Consider the following 17,043-nt stretch of genomic DNA (forward strand, 5'->3'; position numbering starts at 1 on the left):
TTAGCTTAGGCTTGTTCGCAACTAGCTCTTATTACTTAAATTAACCCATTTCTACTAATCTATGGTCTGCTACGTGGCTCTTTACCTCTTCTCCATTCTGTACACCCAACTCCCTCCGTGTTAAACTAGAAAATCCCACCTCTCTTCTTCCCAGAGTTCCTCTCTCTCCCAGAAGTCCTACCTATCCCCTCCTGCCTAGCTGTTAACTGTTCAGCTCTTTATTAAACCAATCACTTGCCTTGGGCAGGCAAGGCAACACGTAGACACATCTTCATGCAGTGTAAACAAACATCCGTGAACAATGTCACGCTGTAATGTTTTTGCTGATTAAAAATGGAGGATGAGCATAAGTCTGTGCCTAAAGATAGATCTACAAGCTTCCTGTCGTGGCTGCCATTGGAGAGGAGCAGCCATGGTCCTGTACTACCCCATGGCCGTGGGCCAGAAGGTGATGAAGAACGTGAGCCAACCAAGGCACAGCTCGGGCGCCTCACAAAGCACACCAAGTTCGTGCAGGACATGATCCTGGAGGTGTGCGGCTTTGCGCCCTATGAGCAGCGTGCCATGGAGCTGCTAATGGTGTCCAAGGACAAGCGTGCTCAAGTTCATCAAAAGCAGGTGGGCACGCACATACGCACCAAGAGGAAGGAGCTGAGCAACGTGCTGGCCGCCATGAGGAAGGTGGTGGCCACGAAGGACTGATCCCCTCCCCATCCCAATAAACGTTGCTGTGGCGCAAAAAAAAAAAAAAAAAGATAGATCTATAATTGTTTTAGCTGCTGTACTACATCCCAGTGTTCTGCGGTGTTCTGCATCACTTGCTTATTTCAAAAGCTTGTCTTCAAAGTTAATTAATCAGTTTCCATCTTATTCTTCTATTGAAAACTGTACCTCCCGGTTCTGTTATCCTTCTCAGTACGGGTCGCATGCCTCTGCACCTACGCGTGCTTGGGCAAAGGCCTGGAGATTGAACAAAAGACACACACACACACACACACAAGAGACCTGGGTCATTCGACAAGAGATCACCAAATGCCACTTTATTTAGCTGAATGTAAGGCTAATATACCTTGGCCCCAGTAAGGGAACTCCCTCCCAACTGGAAGGGAAACTGGACCTGAGGCCTTAGGGAATTCCTTCCCAGGCAGGGGGTGGAGAGCAGCGACAGCAGCAGCAGCAGAGAGACCTTGGCACAGTGGGAAATTACCATACCAAAGGCGGACTGTGCCCTGCAGCTAAATCACCAGACTAGCAGAGTGAGCACAAGAATTAGCAGGAAGCTTTAGCTGGCTGACCAGAACTGTCCTCAGAGATGCACCCCAGGGAGTAAGGGGGAGACAGGGCCCAACAGCAAACAATGTCACATTAACGTCTCTGTTTCCCTGTGTGTCCTGAGGAGTACTTCTGCAAAAGTAGATCCCAGGTGTGGAATTTGGAATATCAAGAATAGCATATTGATTCATTTAACAGAGAAGGTTAGAGTGCTTCCTTGGATGGTATATCAGATTATATCATCATCGGCTATGTTTAAAAGTGTGTGTGTGTGTGTGTGTGTGTGTGTGTGTGTGTGTGTGTGTGTTCATAAGCACTCAGATTAACCTTCATCTTTTCACACCTTTGTGAATAACAACATTCATTTTGTTACACTTTCATTTAACTCTTTGAAAGCACAATTGGGCTTTGTCTGTTTGTGTTGTGTTTGTTTGTTTAAGACAAGCTCTCACTGTATAGCCCTGGATAGTCTGTAAGTCACAAGCTGACCTCCAATTCACAGGCATTTGGTTGCCTCACTGTCCTCAATGTTGGGTTAAAGGCATCAGTCACTACACTTAGCTACAGTTGTTTATTTAACACACAAACCTTTTCCAGCAGATTTATAGTTCCAGGGCTAGTTTGTCACCTATTTATTCTCATTAGTTACCAGTGTAAAACGTTATAAAATACATTTCCTTTCAGGCTCAGTTTGCTTTCTATTGCTGTAATAAAACACCATGTCCAAGGCATCTTATAGAAAGAATGGTTTATTTGGGCTGTGGTTCCAGAGGGATAAGGATCCTTCACTGTCTTGGAAGTGTGGCACCAGGTGGCCGTGGCACCTGAGCAGCAAGCTGAGAGCTCGCATCCTAAACTACAAGCAGAACCTGAATCTAGGAGGCTTCTAAACTCTCACAGTCCATCTCCACTGACATAGTTCTTCCAACAAGGCCACACCTCCTAATCCTCCTCCAATAGTGCCCCCAACAGAGGCCAAGAATTCAAACATCTCAACCTGTGGGGGACATTCTCCTTCAAACAACCACAATTTCATGTTTGAAGCAATCTATTTATGTATTTTCCCACCTTTCTATTTTTAAACATTTATTTATTACCTTTACTTGTGTTTTGTGTTTGTGAGTACGGAATGTACACGTGGGTGTATATCCAGTAAACTCCCAAGTGTTTGAATCTATAATTTTCTCTGTGGGATGTTATGAATGCTAGTATTAGCTGAATTATTATTACTGAGTTGATAAATCGTCATAACCTACCATTAGCATGTTCTGACTCTGCATTACTCCTAGAGACTTCATTGTCTTTGCCCTATAAACCTGTGGGCAGTTTGTTTTACCTTCAGACTTGCAGCTAATTCTCATGGATTTCACTACTTTACTGGGTTTTCAACCAACATTGGCAAAGAAAACAAATGAATGTCTTGAAAACACAAAATGCAATTGAGGGCTTGGATCTAGTGTTCAGAGCCAAGGACAGGAAGCTTATCTCAACCATGACTGACCAAAGGAACTCTAAATTGTAATATTCTGGACTATTCATGAGACTTATAGAAATAACTAACTTGAAAAGAAGGCTCAGCTGGGCTGGAAGCTAATGAGACGAGACGCCCTATTTGCTTGTTTTTATTTCTTTTTGCTTCTCTATGGCTCTCTTTCGCCTCTGTCCACACATTAGAAGGTTAAGCACTTCCATGTACCTCCGTTATTGTCTGCTCATGTATTACTGATTTATGTCAAAGACAGGAAAAGCACCCGATGAAGTCGTAGCTGAAGGGCATAAGATTTAAGGAAGTGCCGGATGGTAGCAGTGACCTCAACTCGGCCTGTCCGCCTGTTTGTGTTCTTGCTTCACCAGGATCTGTTTTGAACATACTGTGAAGAATGAGAAGGAGGTCGGGAAATAGAAAGAACACAATAGTGTGGCTTCCCATTGCACACCAAACACAAACCCCTGAAGATGGTCTGAGTCCCCAGGGGGACCCGCCTCCCATGTATACGGCTGATGGTCTCTGCAGCTTCTCTTCTAGCAAAAACTGCCATCTGCTTCTCCACACATTGTCTACTTCCTCCAGCAAGGCCATGCCTGTCCTGGTGGTGCCACTCCCTGGGAGATTATGGGGGCCAATTACATCCAAACCACCACATTATGCTTAGCGGAAGAAGTCAGAAACAAAGTACCCATGTTCCATTATTCCATTTGAGTCGCTGTGATGTCCAGAACAGGTAAACCCAGAGAAACCAAGTGAAGATGCGCTCTTGCCAAAGACTAATGAGAGCAACTGGGAGTGGCCACCAATGCACGCATGGCTTTTCTGTTTCTCACGGTGCTGACACCGTTGTGGGTTAAAATACTGGTGAATAGCTGCACAACCCTGAAAATAATCCCTGCTATGGTTTTATTTTAAATGCCACACTTATGCATTGTTGGCTTAGTTGCCAAAGGGAGCTTTTGGGAGTGATCGGGTCCTAGGGGCTCTGACCTGTTAAATGAATTGATCCCTGGATGGAGTAATAACATGATGACATTATAGGTAGAGAGTGAAGATGGGGCCCAGTTGGAGGGAGGAGGTCCCTGGGGGCACACCCTGGGGAGCTGTGTCTTGTTCCTTTCCCTTTCTCTGTCTGTGCTTCTGGCCGCCACGAAGTAGCAACTTCTGCCACATTTGCCTGCTGCCAAAAAGCAATGTCAGATTTTTAGCCATCAGGCCTTGGGACAAGCCCAGGACATAGCTGCAATCCCACCTCTAGTGTTTAGAAGATGAATTCAAAGTTGCAGAAATAAGAAGGGGGAGAGTTGACACCAACACAAAGGGTCTGACGGGGAAGCCTGTCAATCACAATAGTGTTTTGCTTGTCGTTGTGATTGCAATGAAGGCCAGTAGAAAAGCAAACAGAAAACAACATTTCTGGAAGTATTCAGGACAGCGTAAGTTATTGTACCAAAATGTTCATCTTCTTAAACAGAACAAAAACAATCTATTATTGCTAACTACCTCTGTTTAAGGGGGGTCCCTTGCTGGCTTTTATGTTTACGAAACCTCAAATCTCCCTTGGAAAAGTGTGTCTTATTAAACCTTTGCGTCCTGTTTTCAGCGCTCAGGAGTATCAGAAATTTCCACTTTATTTTGAAATGGAAGCTGGAAACACAGGATGGGGAACTTGGCTCTGCCGACTTCCTCTCCGTGCTGCCAACCCAAGCAAGCCCAGTGAGGCTTGTGCTGTACACCGTGGGGTTCAGTTCACACTGCCTGCCAGCCAGGCCAGAGTCGACTTTGTCTCCTCTCAGAGGGGGGCACTTGAGACCGGGGGCCTCTGCCACGCTGAGATCAGTCTGCCAGAGGCTTGCTCATGTCCCTCTCTGGACTACTGAAAGAAAGGAAGGCTATTTGTTCACCCGGCAGAGGGCCGCTTGGCAGCAAGCGTGAGCTCCCACTGCGGAAATGGATCGTCTTCAGCCTGAGAAATGGTGCCTTGAGATCTTGTCCTAGCAGCACAAGGTTAAGGCCAGTGGTCAATATGCTGGGTGCAGCAGTGGCTGCCAGTTTCCACTCTGTGCCAGCGGAATCACAGTGGTACTAGGGTGTCATGGTGTGCCCTGTGGCCGAAGAAGCGGAGGCAGGAGGACAGCTCGAACTCATCAATTTGAGGTCAGCCTGATTTTCAAAACAGAACTGGCAGTGTTGCTCAGTGTTAGCATCTGTCTAACAGGCACAAGTCCATGGGTTCTAATCTCAGCACTCATGGAACAAGGGCAGAAGACAGAATAAATGGATGAAAGGCAAATCATAATCAAATCAAATAATTCGGATTGTGTCCTATGAGTAACTGGAAATTCTTAAGTATTTTAAACAAGGGAAGAGTCAAATCTGTGTGCTTCTATGAGACATAGAAGACAAATATACCTAAATATTATAGGATTCTTGGTATAGATACAAAATTGCATTACAGCGAACATCAAGGGCTGGGGCCTTCTCCTGGAGTTCACCAGGAGAGTACTTGCCTAGCACACACAAACTGTGGGGTTCAATCACAGCACTGTAAATAAAGAAAATGAAACAGAAACGACGTTTTAAATGGTATGTTTGGTGGGTGGGAGGGGTATTGGCCTAGAGAGACGGCTCAGCAGTCAAGGGCACTGGCTGCTCTTCCGGAAGACCAGGGTTCCATTCCCAGCACCACATAGGTCTCACCACCACCTGTCACTCCAGTCTCAGGGATCTGATGCTCTCCTCTGGTCTCTGTGGCACTGATGAAGGTTGTGCACAGACATACATGCAGGCAAAACATTCATGCAAGTCACATTAACTTAATTTAATTTTTAAAAATAGTATGTGGCTAAAGAACTTCTCATAGGATGAATTAGAATTGCTCTTGAGGTTGGGGTTCAGTAGTTGGGGGTGCAGTAGTAGGGCACATGGGGATATACCCCAGCACTGCTTCCCACAAGAGGCATATTTCATAATTGGAAAAAAAACATTAAAAAGAGTTGCTTCATAAGAAATCAATGAAAGTGAGAAGTAAGTGTGAAAGGGAAACACAAGAGCCAAGGTTCAAGCCCATTTACACACACCCAGACACACACACACACCGTACACACACAGGTCTAACACACACACGTGCACACCACACACACACACACACACACACACACACATGCACACACACACAGCAGGACAAGAATGGGAGTGATTTCAGTTGTCTTAGAATTTGTTTATGTTTGTGCTAGGGAGACACAGAAGGCTCACACATCCTAAGCAAACATTCTACAACTGACGCCATCACGTGACAGGGGCCTCATGGTGGCTGTGACTCAGACCTGGGCTCACCTGGGAACATGGGATTCTGGGATGTTTAGGAAGAGAAGGACAGTTGTTTCATGTCATATTTTCTCTCTTATGTTCCTACTTACCAAAGAGCTTAAGATTGCTGTCACTGTCGCTGTCGCTGCTGCTGCTGCTGCTGCTGCTGCTGCTGCTGCTGCTGCTGCTGGTGATGGTGGTGGTGGCGGTGGCAGTGATGGTGGTGGTGGTGGCCGAAGTGGCGGAGGTGGCAGTGGGTGTGTGGGCCAGAGATCAATCTTGAATGCTTTTCCTCAGGCACTGTCTACCTTATTTGTTCGTTTAAGATATTTTTATGTGTTGGGTGTTTTATCTCCACATATGTTTATGCACCATGTGAGTACCTGGTGTCGGTAGAGGCTAGAGGACACCCATCCCCTGAAACTCAAGTCATAGATGGTTGTGAATTGCCAAATGGTTGCTGGGGACTGAGCTGGGTCCTCTAACAGAACAGCAAATGCTCTTAATCCCTGAGCCATCTCTCCGATTCTTGCCACATTCTTGGAGATCTCACTGAGACCTGGGGCTTGCTAGTTAGTCAGGGTGGCCGGCAAGTCATGGGCTTCTGTCTGTCTCCCCCACCCACATCTGCCTGTCTCCTCCTGGGGAGAAGGGTGCAAGAATGCACCACGTGACTGGCTGGGGCTCAGCCTCAGGTCCTCACGCCAGTGTGGCAAGCACTTTGATTTAGCCGTCTTCCTGATATTGTTGGCGCTGGTTTTATTTAAAACGAAGCACCATACCGAGAAGGTAAACAACACTGCAAATGCTACACAATAAACTCCGGGATGCAAATTCCTTGTTCAGCAGTCAGCATTCTGAGGTGACGTTATGGCCTTCACCAAAGCTGCACCTGTTAATGCGCCGGCTCAGAAATCAAAATCTTGTCTTTTCCTACTTCGAGTCAAATATTCCAGTAAAGCTGGAGAGGAAATGACAGAAATTACGTAAGACCTTAAAGCCTACTTACTGCTGTTTTAAACTTTCCATCTGAGCCGGAGTCAGTCTCGCTTCCTTCGCTATGGCGTCCTTATCAACATATTCCAGCAGAGGGCGCTCCAAGCGTTTTACAATTATTTCTGCGGCGCCCTCATCTAGTTCTCCACCACCTAATTCCTTCCGAAGGTAAGTTTTGGCCCAGGTCTTCTCAGGGTGGTTATTTAGCTGGTTCTGTTTCCCCCAAGAATACATTAGGAGCTGGGAGGCTCTGAGCAACTTGAGCAAAGTTCACTTTCCAGAGTCTGTCTTTGTGTAAGTAGGTCATATTTAAATATACATTATGAAATATTGCCTCTCTTTCCCCTCTTCCTCTCCACCCACTCTTTCTCCCTCCCTCCCGTCACCGTCACCGTATCCCAGGCATTCAGAGTGATTTTCACGCTTGGTGTGCTATAGAGCCCACACTGGGTGATAATCTTTTGATAATGATGAGTCTCCCAAATGTAGCTTATCCAGTTCGTCTCAAATGATAGCCCAAGATATTTTTATACCTTCATCTGGTTGTCTAAATACATCACAGTGTATCTATATCTACAGTGCAGACCCTCAAGACAGAGATGGAGTGCTGACTGTGGCAAGTAGCTGCGTTGCCTGGGTTTTTGCAGCTCATGAGGCATCTAAACCATGATGAAGACATCTTGGGGACCCTTGAAAAGAAGCAATTATCACGAAATTATATTTAAAATGTTCATTTAATATAATAAATAAACAATGGTCAGCAAGACAGCTCAGTGTGGCACTTTCCAAGAAGACTGGCGAGCTGGGTTCTAGCCCAGGAATCCACGTGCTAGAGGGAGAGAACTTCCCACAAGTTGTCCTCCAACTGCACACAGATGGGGACATGCATGTATCCTACCTCTTGCCACACAGATAAATGCAATTTTAAAATTTAAACTAAAAACAATAATAAATTGGGGCTGGTGAGCTCGCTCAGCAGGGAAAAGCCCTTGCTACTCTTGCAGAAACTTGGGTTGAGCTCCTAACACCCACAGCTAATTTCACGAGTCTAATGCCCTCTTCTGGTCTCTTCGGGTACTGTATGCATATGAAAAGCACGCAAACTCTCAGAAACACGTATATAAATAGATCTTAAAAGGTAATAGCTAAAACAAAAAGGGACGGGAATGTGGTTGAGTAGTGGAGTTCCCTGCCTAGCAGGTGCAAGGCCTTAGTTCAGGTCCCTGGCACCACAAAGGGAAGAAAAGAAGTTGAAAAATGATGACTTTCTCCTAAGACGAAGGCGTAGATGATAACACAATAAAATTTTATACATTAAGGTCTATTTTAGAAATATACACTTAAATATGAGATATGTAAAAGTAAAAACTTTAAAAGAAAATATTTTCATGTCCTACAGACAGAATTCTGTTCCTGTTCTTCCTTTTATTGGGACAAAAGGTCTCACTGTGGTGCCCAAGTTGACCCCAACCTACTGAGTTCAGATTAGCCAACCAAACAGTTGGTTACAAGCACATGCCACCCTGATAGGTTAGGGTTGGTTTTGTTTTTTTTTTTTCCTTTTGAGACAGGAAATGCAGCCTATGCATAGCCTATGCAGCCCTGGTTGGCCTGGAACATGCACTGTGTAGACCAAAGTGGTCTTGAACTCACAGAGATCTGCCTGTTTTTGCCTCACAAGTGTTGGCATTAAATGTCTCTGCCACCCCGCCCACCCCCCACCCCCACCTAGAACCTCTTAAAGAAAAAGTTCAGCCTACTGAGTAAAAATTGATCGGTTTCATTACTGCCCATTCAAAAAACACCATTAGAAAGAAGGATTGTTCAAGATAAATTTTAACAGGCTACCACCAATGTGGCTGCTCCCCAGCGCTAGCTGGTGAAACCGTATTGCTGAAGACGCTGTGTGCTCCAACCGCAGGACATGGGGAACTAAGCGAGACCGATGAGAATGACCCCCCTGCTTCTGAACGGCGTTCGTAGGAAAATAAGTGGGCAATGAAGAATACGGCAGCTTAAGAAAGGTGAATCCAAACCAGGTATAACAGTGCACGCCCTTAATCCCAGCCTTGGGAGGCAGAGGCAGGCGGATCTCTGTGAGTTCAGGGTCAGCCAGGTCTAGAGTGAGTTGCAGGACAGGCTCCAAAGCTACACAGAGAAACCCTGACTTGAAGAACCAAAAAAGAGAAAATAGAAGATGTCATAATGAAATCCATCACTGTGTGCTAACTTTAAAACTGAATTGAATAACTATATGCCATGAGGAACCGATTGCTGTCACATAGCCAGACATGTGACATTAGACATGCCAGAATTCTCCTTCTAGTTGAATCTAGATAATCACAGATAATAAATAAATAAACCACCCAACATTCTCGAACATACATAATGTGATGGCTAATCTTGGTTGTCAGTTATCTGAAATCAACTAAAACATAACAACCAGGCACATCTGTGATAGATGTTCTTAACTGGATCAGATGAGATGAGAAGACCCACCCTAAATCTGGGCCACACCTTCTGGTGGCAGCCTTTATAAAGGGACATGGCAGAAGGGAGCTTACTCTCTGCCTGCTCGCCCTCACTCTTGCTGGTGAGTCCATCTACTCTACCGCTGAGGCATTCCTTCACTGGTGTAGGATTGAAAATGGGCAGCTCTCTAGGACTTCCGCGGGATCTCAGCACTGGATTAGGGCTGCTAAGACACCCAGCCTTGCAGGCTGAACACCTAGTGGATCCTTAACCTTCATGGCAGGAGACTGCCATTGCTGGACTCCTCAGACCACAGCATTAAAGCGACTCTACCAAAGCCCATGTCTACCCTATCTATCTATCTATCTATCTATCTATCTATCTATCTATCTATCTATCTTCTATCTCTCTAATCAATCTATCATCTATCTCTCTAATCTATCATCTAGCTAATCAATCTATCATCTATATCTATCCACCATCTATCTCTCTAATCTATCATCTATCTAATCAACCAATCTATCATCTATCTATCTACCTACCTATCATCTATCTCTCTAATCTATCATTTATCTATCTATCTATCTATCTATCTATCTATCTATCTATCTATTCTATCGTCTATCCATCTACCTATCATCTATCTCTCCCATCCTATCTGTTCTGTTCCTTTAGAGAACCCCGATTAATGCACACAAACATATAAGCACATACATACTTCATTTTCTTTTCTCTTTTTCCAGTTAAGAAGCACTGGTGAAGGAAAGGAGCCAAGCAAGGAACTAAGCATGAATAATGATTGCTTGGTCATTCAAGGTCTGCTCAGGACTGGGTTTAGCCGCCGACACACTCTGGAAAAGAGTCGAGAAAGTACCTTGGCATCACACACGCACGCACACACACACACACACACACACACACACTCCCAGTAAGTGAGGGGACGGTGACTCAAGTCACCAGCGCCCTCTGCCCACTGGTTGAAAGTGTCTTCGGGCAGAGGAGAGCAGAGAGATGTCCCAGCATTCCTCGCCCCCTTGCTGCTATCTGTTTGCAGATAGAACAAGCCTTAGGTGGCGTTGCCATGCCTGCTGGGTGGGCGTTTAGTTTCCACTGGCGTGTTCTGCCCCACCCCACGCTGCAGGCATGCCTGTAGAACTACAGACAAATCCTAACACACTCGCTTGTTCTTTCCAGTACCAACAGAAGATGATTTCCCCATAGTATTCTAAACATCTATTCAGAACTGGTAGGGAGTGGGGGTTAGAGGGCAGAGTGGGAATTTAAACAATTACAATTGAGTTTAACAGGTTTGGCCCAAGTTAGTGTGTGAAGGCAGAAAATATGCCTAACTCTGAAATTGTGGCCCCTGGATATTAAGTATAAATGGACGACTTTGCCCAACTGAAATTGTGGCCCATGGATATTAAACATAAATGGACGACTTTGCCCAACTGAAATTCTAGAGAACAAGTGATCTCTTAGACAAATGGGTTTATTGAGGCATTAGAGACACTGACCAGATAGAAAAAGGACTGGTTCTGTAACAGGGCCCAAACCCCAGTGGCAAGGTGAGGGACTTTGGAAAACTCTGAAGACCTCAAAATTAGATATTTTATAAAGCAACCGTGGGCAGGCCACTCCTCTGGAGGGAGGAGAGCTGGCTCAAGGAGACAGTCGCCGCCTTTAGATTGGGCTGCAAGCTGTGTGGTGGCATGTATAAGATCAGATAGGATTTTAATTAGGGTTTAACATACATTAAAGAACAATTCGTAGCTGTGTTCTCTCTCTGCCCCGCCCCCAGCCTTGTCCTTCGTGGTTACAGTTAGGACATCTCAGCAAGAGATGAATTCCTAATGATGCACGTACACAGAAACATTTGAGTAGCAGTAAAGACATAGTCTGTAATCGAGGATCCCATATCTAGACTCAACTGCATATCAAAACAATTCAGAAAAATGGGCTGGAAAGATGATTTAGATGGTAAAGTTTGCAACACCCGAGTATGAGGGCCTCAGGTCCACCCCAATACCCATGCTAAAAAGTTGGGTGCACTAGACTAGGCCTGTAACCTCAGAGCTGAGAGGCCAAGGCAGGGTGTCGTAGGAATGCTCTTTGGGCACGGAGCTTATTATTATTATTATTATTAATTATGAATGCTTATCTTAGGCTTGTCCCATAGCTCTTTAACGTAACCTATTTCTATTCCTCTACATTTTGTCTTGGGGCTTTTGACCTTCCTTTCATTCCACATGTCCTACCTCTTCCACGTCTGTCTGTCTGGCCCCTGGCATCTCCCTGGTGTCTCGTTTTCTGTCTTTTCTGAGCCTAAATTCCTCCTCTAACTTAGTCTCCCTGCCCAGAAGTCCCACTGTACCTCCTCCCTCACTATTGGCCGTCAGCATTTCACTAGCTCAATCAGGTGTCTTAGACAGGTGAGGTAAGACAGCAACACATCTTACATTATTAAACAAATGCAACACATCTTTGCATAGTTGAACAAATATTCTGTAACATCAGGAGGGTCCGGGGGTTCACTGGTGGGAACCCCAGAACCCTCCTGTTGTTGCTGATCCAAATCAGCAAGCTCCACGCTCATTCTCAAAGATGAAGGTGGAAGCAGTTCTGACCTCTGACCTCCATCTAGAACTCCCTGCCTCACCCCTGCATGCATACCCTCAGAAAAACTTCCGAGAAATTCTGAAGACCCAAAACTACGCTCACTGCGCGCTAGACACCACACTGAAACCACCAGAAGAATGAACAGGTGTGTAGATACAATCGCCATAGCTTCCCGCCTGTCACAAATCCTCAGGGCCGCTGAACAGGACTCTCCTGATCTTTATCGCCGAAGCCAGGCAACAACACCGAGACTACTGTTCGCACGTCATTTAGACTGTATTAGATGTTAGAGAAATGTAGGAACAGTTGAGCGTGGACAAGTGCATACTTGGGTTTATGCAAATGTATAGCATTTTACCCTGCGTCTTGGTATCCGAGATCTTTGGGGAACAAACCCTGTGCAGTCAGGCAAGGCTGGGTGCCCATGCGGTACAGCATCAGGGAAAGTGAGACGGAAGACTCTAACGGAGGTGCTAAGGGGAGCCCCTGGTCCTTGTTTTAAAGTAGGTCATCGGCTGACTCCCGGGCCAGCCCAAAGGATTATGTGACAGTTGGAAATGAAGGTGCTCTAAATGATCACCCGACCTTTGAGAGAAATGTAAAACAGCTGCCGAGCTACATTTCTCCAGGCAGACGCTTGCAAACCTTTCTCCAGCCGGCTCAGCGTCAGAAGATTTCCCACTCCTCCTCTGAGCTGGGAGCTCTCCCTGAGGGCGGGTGTGTCTCCTGAGGACGTTGTGCTCGGGAGAGTCAGGAGGCTCTCTGCGCAGTGTTTTCTTCCCCTCGGGTTCCGGTGTGCTCTTGCCACATCGGCTCTCTCTTTTCCAACTTCCCCTAGGCTCTACCTGCATCTTTATTAATATGTCTGATATCACCTGAGTGTGTAAAGCAGTTTCCTAGCAACTCTCAGGTATCCTGGGCACAGACAGTCAGAGAAGGCAACCCGAGGTAGCTGCAGCTGCCTGGGGAAAGGATCGGGTTGCAAAAGAGGGCAGATGTGTGTGTTTGGGGGACTCTTATCTACAATCCAGGTTTTTTTCCTAATGAAAAACAGCATTTTGAGCTGGGGCGTTGAGGTGTAAACCTGTAATCCCAGACTTTAGGAAGTAGAAGTAGGAGTAGCAGGAGCTTGAGGTTTGAGGCCAGCCTGGGCTGCATGACTTCCTGGGATCAGGGGCTCAAGGTTTGAGGCCAGTCTGGGCTACATGAGAACCTGGGATCAGGAACTCGAGGTTTGAGGCCAGCCTAGGCTACGTGAGAACCTGTTTTAAAAGAAATAGAAAAAAAGAAAGAAGAAAAACAGTATTTCATATTAGAGGAAAATGTTCTGGATAAAGTTTTCAAAAGGCATTACTGGAGTGGATTGAGAGTCAAGCTGAGTAGAGTCAAGTATAGGACCCTGGGTTCAATCCCCACCATCACCACCACACACCGCACACACACGCATGCATGCATGCACGCATGCACACACAACCACACCACACAGTCCTAAGTGTCTTGGTGTGTAAATGGCTGCTTGTGGTAGACTAGCAGCAAGGGTGATTACATATCTTCCGCCCTGAGCTCCCTCTGGCCTTATTCCTTCCTGGTCTGACAGTTGTGTGGGGCTCCTCCAGCTGGGCACACATCCAATCACCCTCTGTGCTTGTATAACTCAAGCTTCTGCTGGCTAAGGGAGCAACTGAACCTTTCACACAGGCTGAACAACAGGCTGTTTTCTTCTACGAGGCTGCCTTTGCCTCTGAGGAAATGAACTGAAATGTTTCCTTCTGGCTCTGCTTCTTTGAAAAAGAAATATAAAATTATAGCCTTTTTTTTCTTATTTCAATACTGGTGTCTAAGCCCCCAAAGGGAATTCCTCAGAAGATGTGAAGTACTTTCTCTATCCATATGTGCAAGGATTATGGCTGTGTGACTTCTAGATGTGTCTTCAAACGGCTCCCAATTTGATTAAAGTCTAACAATTGCCTTATCTACAAAGATGGCAACGTGACAACCCTGGAGTGTTCATGTGCAGACCGATGGAGGTCTAGTGAAGGAAATTCACACACCCTGTGTGATTACTCAGTCCTGTTATCGCTGTCTGTGGTTTCTCTCTGCTGACCTCCACAGGACTCTCGGCCACTTCTTTCTTCCCTGACAGCAAAGGGAGATCTTATATTGCCTATTACAAACAAAAGGAAACATGAAAATTTAGGGGGGGACCACATGGTAATTTGGAAGCTGACATATTTTACTCATGCAAATATTATCTTTTTGAATGGATATTTACAAGGCCTCAGAGCCTTTATTTAATGAAACTGCCTTAGTGAAGGTCACCACTTCAGATACAACCTTGAAGTGCCATCAGGCACAAACTACACAGCGTTTAAGTGTAGAATTCCTCAAGTAAGGGCCACACAGTCCCCAGGGAGATGCTGTGCGCAGAGACGGGGAGCCCCAGACCCCTTTACTTCTGACCCACCAGCAACTAGTTCAGAGAATCTCATGACTCTTTGGGTTCAGTAATTAGAATCTCATGCAAATCAGGATTGCACTATATTTATAATTATATTTTTAAATAAAGAGCATAAATGAATATAGGTCCAGTGAAGAGACAATGTGGGGTAAGGTCTGGGAAGGTAGCAAACACAGAACTTCTGTGGTCTTTCCTCAGGGAGTAGGATACGTCACTCTCCCGGCACACCAGCACAACCTCAAACCGTGAAGCACACTGAGCTCTGGAGTCCAGATCCATGACTGAGGTTTCCTTCAGTAGACATGTTTAAGCCGTGGGCCATGTGATTGAAGGTCCCTGTAGGTCAGGAGGTCAGGCTAATATCACATGAGAGGAGGAAGTTACATAAGTTATTATAACCTAATATCCAACAGATTCTCCATTGCAGAAGTATCGCACAGAAGTACTGTGTCTCAAGAAACACCCGAACTTGCGTCTTCTCATAGCCAGGTTGGAGATGAAAGCTCACTGTAAGAAGGAAGTAATACACCTTTGTAATCAACCCTGTAAGACACCAGCGCTCTCTGGCAAAGGATGGAGGCGTGGGGGTGGAGCGAAGAAGAGCGTCCATTTGTTTCGATTGTAAAAATCTTCTCAGAGATAAAGTGTATTATGAAGATGTAAATGTGATGTCTGAGAGCTAATGTAACACAGAACTATATCTTAATAAAAAGGAGGCAGTCATACCTGTAGGCCCAGCACACAGGAGGCTGGGATAGGAAGGCTGCTGAGAGTTTGTGGCCAGCCTGGGCTACAGAGCAAAATCCCATCTCAGAAAAGAAGTACTTTTCATAATTTGGAGCACATGGACTTGATACATATTCCTATGAAAACATATTGCCAGTTTCAACCAAAAGTATGAATAAGCTGGGCATGGTGTTGCCTGCCTCTAATGCTGGTAGCTGGAAGGCAGAGGCAGGTGGATCTCTGAGTTCAAGACCAGCCTGGTCTACATAGTGAGTTCCAGGACAGCCAAAGCTAAATAATGAGACCCTGTCTCAAAAAAAGTATGAATGAAATTTTGCTTTGAAGCACGTTACAAGCATTTCAAAAATAAGTTTTTCTTTGTGTGTACCTGTATTCGTGTGTGTGTGTGTGTGTGTGTGTGTGTGTGTGTGTGTACTAATAAACAAACTTGGGGCTTTGCACATACTAAGAAAATGTTCTACCACTGAATTACACCCTTGTTCAAGTCCCAGTTGTTCATTTTTGATGTTGCTGTTTTGAATGGGGGCAAATTTCTCTTACCCTCACATTTCAGATATTGCTCCAAAAAGATTTCCATTTCCCTGTACGTGGAACCTGAGAAGTCAGATGTTAGGCAGGGTCAAGGCAAGTGGAAGGTCATTTGACCTGGGCATGGCAGAGTAGCGAAACTGAAACTCTAAAATTGAAACAAAATATTGATGAAAGCAATGGCACATTTGTAACAAGCTAAACAGCCTTCCCAACAGTGGGAATAACAAGGAAGGCAACTCAAGTCCCAGTGGCCATCTCAGGATACCTTCTGTTGGAGCTCCAGCAACAAGCCCATCCCCAAAAACATCTTCAATGGAATTAAGAACAGGGAGCCTCTGGGGTGAATATAGTCTCCTCATTCAAAGCTGCACCCTTACACCGTTCATTCAAACTTTCGTCTTACACAGATATTTGGAGCCGTGGTGAGAGCTCCCCGTGGTCATTTAGAAAGCAGGGTTGGAGAGCTGTGCCAGAGTCTACGGGAACAAAACTTTACTAGACTTACTATCTGGCCCTTGCCTGGGAATATGTATGTACAAAGCTGTTTATTACACAAACTTGGCATTCATCCCCTTGTTATTTATTAAAAACATACTCTATATCAAGACTATATGCTTTTCTGTCATAGAAAATTTTCAAACAAATGAAAAAGGCGGATAACCGATTAAAGAGCTTGCATATTAGTGGTCAGTGCTACTGTGAGGATAAAACTAAGTCTCTGTGTGTAGTGGGACTGTGGGGCAGGAGAAGTCTTCCTGATTAAAAAGCTAAGTGAGCTGGACGGTGGTGGTGTGCGCCTTTAATCCCAGCACTCGGGAGGCAGAGGAAGGTGAATCTCTGTGAGTTAGAGGCCAGCCCAGTCTATAGTTCTGGGACAGGCCCCAAAGCTACAGAGAAACCCTGTCTCGAAAAACAAAAACAAAAATCTAAAACTCTAAATGATATTGGATAGTTGTCAGAGTTGTGCAGCAAAGCGGTAAAAGAGGAAGTTTAGCAGGCTCTTTCTTCGCGCTCCCAGCTCACAGATAATGATGTGGAGACATTATTAACTATGAAAGCTCAGCCTCAGCGTAGCTAACTAGTTTTTTTTTTTAATGTATACAATATTCTGTCTGTATGTATGCCTGCAGGCCAGAAGAGGGCACCAGAC

General features: G+C 45.3%; 1 pseudogene; it reads left to right on the forward strand.

The window, feature by feature from the left end:
* The first annotated feature begins 412 nt into the window (after positions 1-412).
* On the forward strand, positions 413-702 carry LOC125396314 (large ribosomal subunit protein eL36 pseudogene; annotated as a pseudogene).
* Positions 703-17,043: the final 16,341 nt, after the last annotated feature.

Source organism: Myodes glareolus, chromosome 8, assembly GCF_982192425.1.
Source record: "Myodes glareolus chromosome 8, mMyoGla1.1, whole genome shotgun sequence".
Classification (NCBI taxonomy): domain Eukaryota; kingdom Metazoa; phylum Chordata; class Mammalia; order Rodentia; family Cricetidae; genus Myodes; species Myodes glareolus.